The sequence below is a fragment of the Mus caroli genome, unplaced genomic scaffold, assembly GCF_978045245.1.
Source record: "Mus caroli unplaced genomic scaffold, Mus_caroli_1 scaffold_7, whole genome shotgun sequence".
In the NCBI taxonomy this organism is placed as follows: Eukaryota; Metazoa; Chordata; class Mammalia; order Rodentia; family Muridae; genus Mus; species Mus caroli.
Window position 1 is genome coordinate 107109239 of NW_028227262.1, and position 9295 is coordinate 107118533.

Here is a 9295-nt window from a genome sequence, read left to right on the forward strand (position 1 = left end):
TTCTCAGGTGGAGGTTAGAGTCAATGCTATTAAAATGCAGACAGCAAGAAGAATTTACCCTAATGATTCTTGGTGGGTTTTCCTAAGCAAGCATTTCTATTTGATGTTCTTGGGTAGTATGAGTGATGTGTAGAAAGCCAATCAATGTCTCCACTTCAAGCATATAGTAAACCTGGGAGAGGAAGCCAGAAAATGGCCAAGTAACTGACCTTGGTTACTAAAATATCCTTACTCACTTCCCAGGCTTTATATCCATTAGATATGAGAAGTCCCCCCTCCTAAAGGTATACAGTACAAAGTGTGACATTCCAAGCATTCATGGAAAAAACAGCATAGTGACCAAAGAAAGAACTGCAAAGCAGAGATACTATGAGAAGTCTTATCAATATGCTGGCTATAAGCAGACAAAAGAGTAACGATATGACGCACTACCATAAGCATCAGCATACTGCTAAAACATTAACAATGACTGCAATAATTGCTCACACTCAGGCTAGGTACAGCTCAATGGTACAGTGCCTGCCTAGCATGCATGACACCTTGGGCTTGATCTCCAGCAGCACACCTATGTGCACACATACATGTATGCTCCAAGGCCCATATGTGAGCATAATCTCAGGCATATGTGCACACACAGACATACAGACAGAGATAATGCATTGACATTGTTGGTTGTTACACAATTCTAGACTGTAGGAATATATTACTTCCATTTAATATTCACAATAAACCTATAAGGCTTTGTGTATATAAATGTAAATATATCTGTGTGTGTATATATATATATATATATATATATGTATATACATGTGTGAGTGTGTGTGTGTGTGTGTGTGTGTGAGTGTTTATGTATTATAAGTATATGGCTGCTAAGGAAACTAAAGCTAACTAGATGTTGGATTCTCAACTCCTAAACTACATAATTTTTTGTAAGACAGTATGTTGGTTAGTTTTTTTGACAATTTGACACAGCTAAAGTCATCTTGGAAAAAGGAACCTCAAATGCCTCCATCAAATTGCTTTCTAGGCAAATTTGTAAGACATCTTCTTGATTGAGTGAGTGAGTGATTGAATTATTGTTTTTTTTTGAGACAGGGTTTCTCTGTGTAGTCCTGTCTTTCCTGGAACTCGCTCTATAGATGAGGCTGGCCTTGAACTCAGAGTTCTGCCTGCCTCTGCATCCCTTGTGCTGGGATTAAAGGCATGTGCCAGAACTTCCCTGCCATCTTCTTGATTTATGATGGATGTGGGAGAGGGCCTTGCTCACTGGGGGCCGTGTCATCATTGGACAGGTGGTCGTGGGGTGTCCATAAAAGCAAGCTGAGCTAGCCATGAGGAGCAAGCCAATAAGCAATATTCTATGGTCTCTGCTTAAGTTCTTTCCTCCATATCTTGAATGCTTGCCTGGCTTCCCTCAATGATGGACTGTAACCTGGAATGTATAATACAAATAAACCTCTCCTTCCTGTCAGCATTAGGTTCTGTCTATCCATGTATGTACTTGTGCACATGAACATGCATTCTGCACCTATACATTGTTTATGTTTCCATGTTGCCAGAAAATTTCCTAAGATTGTTAATGTCAGTTGTTAGCTTTGGGGACTAGAATCAGGAATAGTAGCCAGGCTATGGTGGCCCATACCTTCCTTTCTATCTTTTCTTTATTTTTTTTTTAGTTAGATATTTTCTTTATTTACATTTCAAATGTTATCCCCTTTCTTGGTTTCCCCTCCGAAACCCCCCTATCCCATCTCTCCTCCCACTGCTCAACCCCCCCCACACACACACACACATACACTCCCAATTCCCTATCCTGGCATTCCCCCACACTGGGGCATAGAGCCTTCTCAGGACCAAGGGCCTCTCCTCCCATTGATGTCCAACAAGGCCATCCCTAGAAGAGGCAGGCTGAATTTCTGTGAGTTTGAGGCAAATCTGGTCTACAGAGTAAATTTCAGGACAGCCAAGTATATACAGAGAAACCCTGTCTCAAACAAACAAACAGACAGACATACAGACACAAACACAAAACAAAAACAACCAGGGATAGGAAAAGGCTTTTATCAGTTGTATTTTCCCATGAACATGGTCTGCTTTTATAATCTAAGAAATAAGAGGCCAGAGAAGTGAAACCCTGTTCTGCCTCTGCTTTTGCAGAGTATTCCCCTTGCACTGAGTGCTGCATACATGTGACTTACAGTTTCCTACTTGCAGTCAAATGTGTTGGTCCCTGGTCTCACTGGCACTTGCTTGTCAGTACAAAAGACTCTTGGACTTGAGAATGTTGGCGGGAATGGGGATGAGATGAAGGTGAAGCTTTGTGACAAATGCTCCAGCCAACAGCTTCCTGCTATGTCCAGCTGCACACACCCCGACCCCATGGAAGGGTAGAACAGATAATTACAATGCCACTGGGCCTCTGTTCTTCCAGGTCAACCCAAATAACTGATGGATGTCATAACCTCCTCTTTTATCCACTTTCTCTTCCCCTTCCCCAACCTCAAGTCTACCCATATTTTCTCATAACTTCCATATTCTAGACACCCTAACTCCTTGCTCTCAGAAGGAAAAATAACATTATGTTGGGGTTTTTTGGGTTTTGTTTGTAAAATCACCTACTCCACACTGCATTCCTAGTAAGGAGACATAACAACAATAGCTGGGTGGCCTTCTCAGCTTTCACCTCTGTTATGATCCCATCAAGTCTGAAGTAGCAATGAAAGGACTATGGGGCCAAGCCTGCCGAGGTCAGAGGAACAGTAACAGGTAGGAGACCTTCATTCACCCTTGGTGCTGGGCCAGATGGGAACCCAAAAGCATTGCAAGCATCAGCTCACAAATGTGGGGGCCAGGCAAGGCAGATGGTCAAATGGCAAAGAGTCAGCAATCATAGGAGCTGTGAAGGGCAGACAGGAAAAGAGGCCCAGGGCACCCACAGCAACACAGGCAGATTGCTGGCACAGAGGCTACCGGTAGTGGGGCATCTGCTGCTTCCGTCTTCTGTACCCAAAGGAAGCCAGAACCAGAGAGCCTGGCCTAGAAGCTGCAGCATTTGTCACTGAAAATAGCTATGTCATTACAGGCAGTAAACATTTCAGGAGTTGGGAATGAGTACAGATAGATAACCTATCTTGTTGGAGATGAGAAGTACTTACTTGGAACTGCTTCCCACTTCCACCCCCTTTCAATAGGGTGGGTTGAATGTCAGAAACCCACCCAAGGGGTAGATTTAACACAGGAAGTGGGCTGCTCGTGTGTTAACCAGCAGAGCTTGCTTATGCCACCTGTTTGGTTGCTATTTACCTCAACAACCAAGGGTAGGAGCTATGTGGCAAATGGCTGCTGTGTCAGAAAGAGGGAAAGGAATTTACCCAGAACAGCAGGTGCCAAGATCGTCAACTTGCTCAGGCAAACCACTGACGATCTGGTATAGGAGCATGAGCTATGATCCTTGTGCCACCCCAAAATTTCCCAGTTCCAACTCAGTTGCTGCAGTTGGCTTAGTAGCAGCCCAACACAGAGCCTATCACAAATCTAGAGCCATACATCATCCATTTACTGACTGACACAGAGTCTCAGAACCACTAGAATCCAGAGTAGATGGAGAATCCAGAGTAGATGGCCAATTCTATATTTGAAAACAGCTTCAGGATCTTCATAACATCCCAACTTGTTCAAGTATTTATTCAACAGTATTTGGCATGTACTACATGCAGGACATTCTGTGGTGGTATATAGGAACAAAGTTGTTTCTCAGCCTTTGTACAATAATGAGTGAAGGCAGATGTGTTCCTGGCCCTCATAGATAGTCAGCACCCTTAGGGGATCTACTAGGGGAAATGTTCATCAAATAAAACCAACATGCAGCTGTTCCAGAGACTTGAAAGACCATAGAATTAGGGCATGTATTACCTGAGCCCGAGAGCTCAAGAATGGTTTTTCTGATATGAAATCAGCAAGATGGGCATGTTAACTGGAAGGAGCAACTCCTGCAAGACTGTGACAGCTGAGGATGTAACCCATGCTGGGACCCCAGAGAAGCAAGCCCACAGGACATCTGAAGATGAGTAGCAGTGCAGGCTGAAGAAAGGCTGGATGAGGGGACCTCCAGAGCTTGAAGAAGAGCTATGGCTTCATCTTAAGGGCAATGTGGAGCTTCTGCAGATTTTACATTACATAGAATGGCATAACAAGAGTTCTGAACTTTATAAATGCCTCAGCAGGACAGTGTGGTAATAGCAGGATCATGTGTGTGATGGTTTGAGTAGGTATGGCCCCCATAGACTCGTGTGTTTGAATGCTTGGCCTATAGGGAGTGGCACTATTAGGAGATATGGCCTTGCTGGAAGAATTGTGCCACTGTGGGGGAGAGCATTGAGGTCTCACATGCTCAAGAGTTCTCTTCCTGCTGCCTACAGATCAAGATGCAGAACTCTCAGCTCCTTCTCCAGCATCATGTCTGCCTGCACACTGCCATGTTTCCTACCATGTTGGTAATGGACTAAACCTCTGAAACTGAAAGCCACCAGTCCCTATAACTAATTTTCCTTCACCAACCCATACCACCTAAAGGTCCCACTACCACAGAATAGTGCACCCAGCTGTCAGCCTTACCTTTGTTATATGATCTTTGACATTTGTTTATACCATTCAAACAATACTGCAAATGCATGCGAATTTGAGAGCACTTAGGATGCTGGGCCTTGAGAGATACCACCATTTGGTGACTAGGTAGAAGAACAGTGTGTCCCTTCCTCAGACTCAAGTATGACCTCCATTTCCCCAGTTTCCCATGTCCTCTAGCAGAGGAGAATAAAGGAGACTCTCTCCTCTCTACCTTCCTGTGCTCACAGCCTTCCCTTTGTTCTCTGGCTGGAAAACATCAGAGTGCATCTCATTAAGTTCCCTAATACCATGTGTGGCAATCCCTTAAGAAGCCCTGCTCTTCAGTTCACCTTACATCTTACTTTCTTGCTCAACTCCTGAACCTTCCTGTTGGATCTGGAACTCACAGGCGATTCTTAGCAGAAAGGATTCTCTCCCTTTCTGCTCTAAGCTGCATCTGCCTGGACACACCTCCTCTGAAGCCCTGTCAAATAGCTGCAATGTTTTTCTATCACAGCCTTTGTGCCACTAGCACTGACCATGGAACAAACGTCTCTTTGGATCCTCACTGCCATGTCTAGACAATTCCCTTTTGTTCCTCCCTAATATCCCCCAGCTTTGAACATCATGTCATCAAACTGTGAACTACTTACTGCACGTACTTGTACAATCCTTTTTCATCCTGGACCATCACTAGAGGATTGCTATGTTCTAGTTCACTTTCAGTTGTTCCAAAATGCCTCTACTATGGGTGTTCAGACATTTAATGCTCTTGTAGACGACTCTTTCCTGGCTTTGTTCCTTTCATAGCTTTACCTATCACCACCACTTTCCCCACAAAATATAATAAAAATGTGATCATACACATCCATACTGAGACACTATTTTTATTACTATACTTTCAGGACCTTTTGTTTGTTACTTCTGTGGGGGTGTCTCACCTTCATGTACGTTTGTGTACTGCTTATATGCCTGGTGCCCAAGGAAGCCAGAAGAGGGTGTTAGATTCCGTGGAACTGGAGTTACAGACTTTATGAACTGCCTCTGTGTACTAGAAATCAAATTCATATCCTCTAAAAGAGCAGCAAGTGCTCTTAACATCTGAGTCATCTCTTCACCCCCACAATATACTTTCTTCAAATAGTATGTTTAAAATCCTACCATTTCAATGGACAGCCTACATTTTAAATTTTATTAGTGAAATATGTCTTCTTGGTGCTAACTCATGAGAATTCAGTGTAATTGACACTATAGCCCATTTTTTAAAATATTATATGTCCTTTGTTAATTACATATATGAATTCAATGTATTTCAGTCATATGCACTTTTTACACCTCTTTCTACCTCTTTCTGGACACCTTCAAACCATGTGTCTCTTTTGCCCCTTCCTCCTTTTTCTTCTCCTTTCCCTCCTTCAGTTTACAACCCACTGAGTACAGTCAATACTGCCCATATGTCAAAGAGTGTAGTAACATCCCCTAGCTCATGGGCTACACTGCTATGGAGAACTGAGTCAGTCCCCTCAGCAGCCATTACCTGCCCTGAGTCAGCAGCCATTGCCTGCCCAAAGCTCCTAGTTAGGAAAAGGGTTTTGTGATCCTCTCCCCAATAGTACATCAATTGAGAACTGAAATGGAAATTTCTGGTTTCTTTGTAAACTCACTTGTGTCACGTGATGTTTTTCTAGAAGCTGTCTTGTGTGAGAGGACGTTTTGCTGAACCAGACATTTGACAGGGCATGTGATGTTTGGAAGGAGTATAAGTAGAACTCTACATCCAGTGAAAGGATGTTCTTGCATTGCCCGACTTCATAGAAAGAAACTGGTATTCCAGCTGATTCTTGCCAATTCTGCTGACTCATGCTGATTCGGTGAAGCCTTGCAGTGTCTGCTGGATTGAGCTGCTGCTACTGACATGTGTTTCGTGTTTGCTATTGGACTTGGACTGGACTGCGGCTTCTGATTTGTGTTGGTGTTTGCCATTGGATTGGACTGCTGGTCCTGACAATAAAGAATGGAAACCCTCCAAAGAACTACTTCTAAACAGGTCCACAAAAACCTATAAACTTTCTTTTGATCAATGGGCTAGAAGAGAGGTTGAAGCATTGAAGAACCCTGAATAAAAGAGTTTTAGGAAAACCTAAGCCAGGGGCTAGAGAGATGGCTCAGCAGTTAAGAGCACTGAGTGTTCTTCCAAAGGTCCTGAGTTCAATTCCCAGCAACCACATAGTGGCTCACAACCATATGTAATGGGATCTGATGTTCTCTTCTGATGTGTCTGAAGAGAGCGACAGTATATATACATAAAATAAATAAATCTGAAAAAAAGAGAAAAACCTAAGCTTTACAGAAACAAGTCTCATTTTTTTTGTCTGTTCATTATTGACACATTTCAAGTAGCCTTGTCACAGCACAGTTCCAAATAAGTAGCCATTACTTCACTCTGAAATTCTAAGCTTCTCTTCATCCTACCACTTTCTTTTATATTCTAGTCACTCCTCTTCTTTTACTTTAACTCAGATAATTCTTGGAACCCATGGCAAACAATCCCACTTTCCATTGTCATGCTTCTGTATCAGTTTCAATTCCTTAGACAACTAATAAAGTTACTCTCTTAAATTGGCTCCCAGTTCCTTTATGCCTCTCTCTTCCTCTTTGGTACTTGCAAAACCTAATCATAGGCTAGCCTTCACTCTATTACCATGCCTACACCCATGCATTTCAGCCGGGTTGGAGAAAATGCACAGGCCTTCTGGCTAGGCCTTCTGTCATGAATTTGAAAATTCATGACAATATACTTCAAGTACTCCTTGGCAATTAATTCTGTTTCCTCATAAGCACTCCAGTCTCTAGGAAGACTTCTAGACTTCATCTTTACTCATTGTTCTTCAGCCTCATTGTCTTAGAGTTTTACTGCTGTGAACAGACACCATGACCGAAACAACTCTTATAAGGACAACATTTAATTGGGGCTGGCTTACAGGTTCAGAGGTTCAGTCCATTACCACCAAGGTGGGAGCACAGCAGCATCTAGGTAGGCATGCAGCCTGGGGCTGGGAATGCTGAAAGTTCTACCTCTTGTTCTGAAGGCAGCTAGGAGAAGACTGGCTCCCATGTGGTTAGGAAGAAGGTCCTTTTTTTTTTTTAATGATTTATTTATTTAATGTTATTAGTACACTAATTAGTAGCTGTCTTCAGACACATCAGAAGAGGGCATCAGATCCCATTCCACATGGTTGTGAGTCACCATGTGGTTGCTGGGAATTGAACTCAGGACCTCTGGAAAAGCAGTCAGTGCTCTTAACCGCTGAGCCATCTCTCTAGCCCCAGAAGAAGGTCTTAAAGCCCACGATCATAGCCACACATTTCCTCCAACAAGGCTATACCTTCAAATAGTGCCACTCCTTGAGCCAAGCATATTCAAACTACCACACTTATACAACTGATAGCCTTCCTTCTGGTTTCACTGAGGAAATCAAACTAATTGAAGGATCTTCCCCAGCCACACCCTCTCCCACATATCTGTCAAAAGTATTCCTTGACCTCATCTATTCATTCTGTTCCAACAACGTAGACAAGAAACACTCCTACCTTGGAGCCTTGCACTTGACATTTCTTATGCCAAGTTTTTTCTTCCACAAAGCTAGGCATGGTAGGACATGCCAGTAATCTCATATCATATGGTTTGTCCTAGGTACACATAAAGGTCACCCTAGATAGGCACTGACATGGAAAAAAAATCCATCTAGATGATCCATCACTGGCAGCTCTCTTGGTGAACCAGTAAGTTTATGGGGCTTTGCTTAACTCAAAGGTAGCTTGTATCACTTAAAAGCCCAACGCTGGCATAGGTGATAGCTCACAAAAAGTTGTTCCCCAGAGTCCCAACCTCCCAACTATATATACTCAAGCATTTCTCCTCCAAGACTACTTCCACAGAACAGGAGAGAGTGGTGATCAGAATCCTAGAAGAGGCCTTTATGACTATCCTTACCCTATTCCTTTTGTGACGGAATGATACCATTACCATAGACCTAGTTGTCACTGTATTGTTCTATTATCTTGTAGCCATACTTACATGCTAAGGTATTCTGTAGGTTAATATAATATTCTTCATGATAGCTGATGATCATGTCACACCCACAGGAAACAGCTCTATTATAGCATCCTAGCAAAGACACCTCTCAAAAATAATCCAAACTAGAACAAACGAAAAACAAAACAACTGCTGACTTTGGCAGCACATATTCCAAAATTGGAACGATACAGAGAAGATTGGCATGGCCCCTGTGCAAGGACAGCACGCAAATACATGAAGCGTTCCATATTTTTTATAAAAACAAAACAAAACAAAATAAAAACACAGTGTTCTTCGGTTGTATTACTTTCACATTGCTGTGACATATTACCTAACAGAAGAAAGGAGAGGAGCAATTTATTTTGACTCAGTGAGTTAGAGCATCTCAGTGAGGAATACATGCAAAGGGCCTAGTCTGGAGCAACGAGAATATTCAACAGCTACTTGTCTCATGGTACCAACCAGGAAGTTGAGAGGGCTGGGTTCAGAAATGAGGCTTGGGCTACAATACTCAGAGCCACCCTGCTGATCCATGTCCTCAAGGTGGCTCACAGTTCCTTTCCAAGTTCCAGGTATCCCAATTTGTCCCTCCAACTAGTGATCAAATATTCA

General features: G+C 42.8%; 1 non-coding gene across 1 annotated transcript; it reads left to right on the plus strand.

Moving 5' to 3' along the window:
* The first annotated feature begins 8830 nt into the window (after window positions 1-8830).
* Window positions 8831-8937, plus strand: LOC115031469 (U6 spliceosomal RNA). The gene has a single exon (XR_003837089.2). It is a non-coding gene; the product is annotated as a U6 spliceosomal RNA (small nuclear RNA).
* The last annotated feature ends 358 nt before the right edge of the window (window positions 8938-9295 follow it).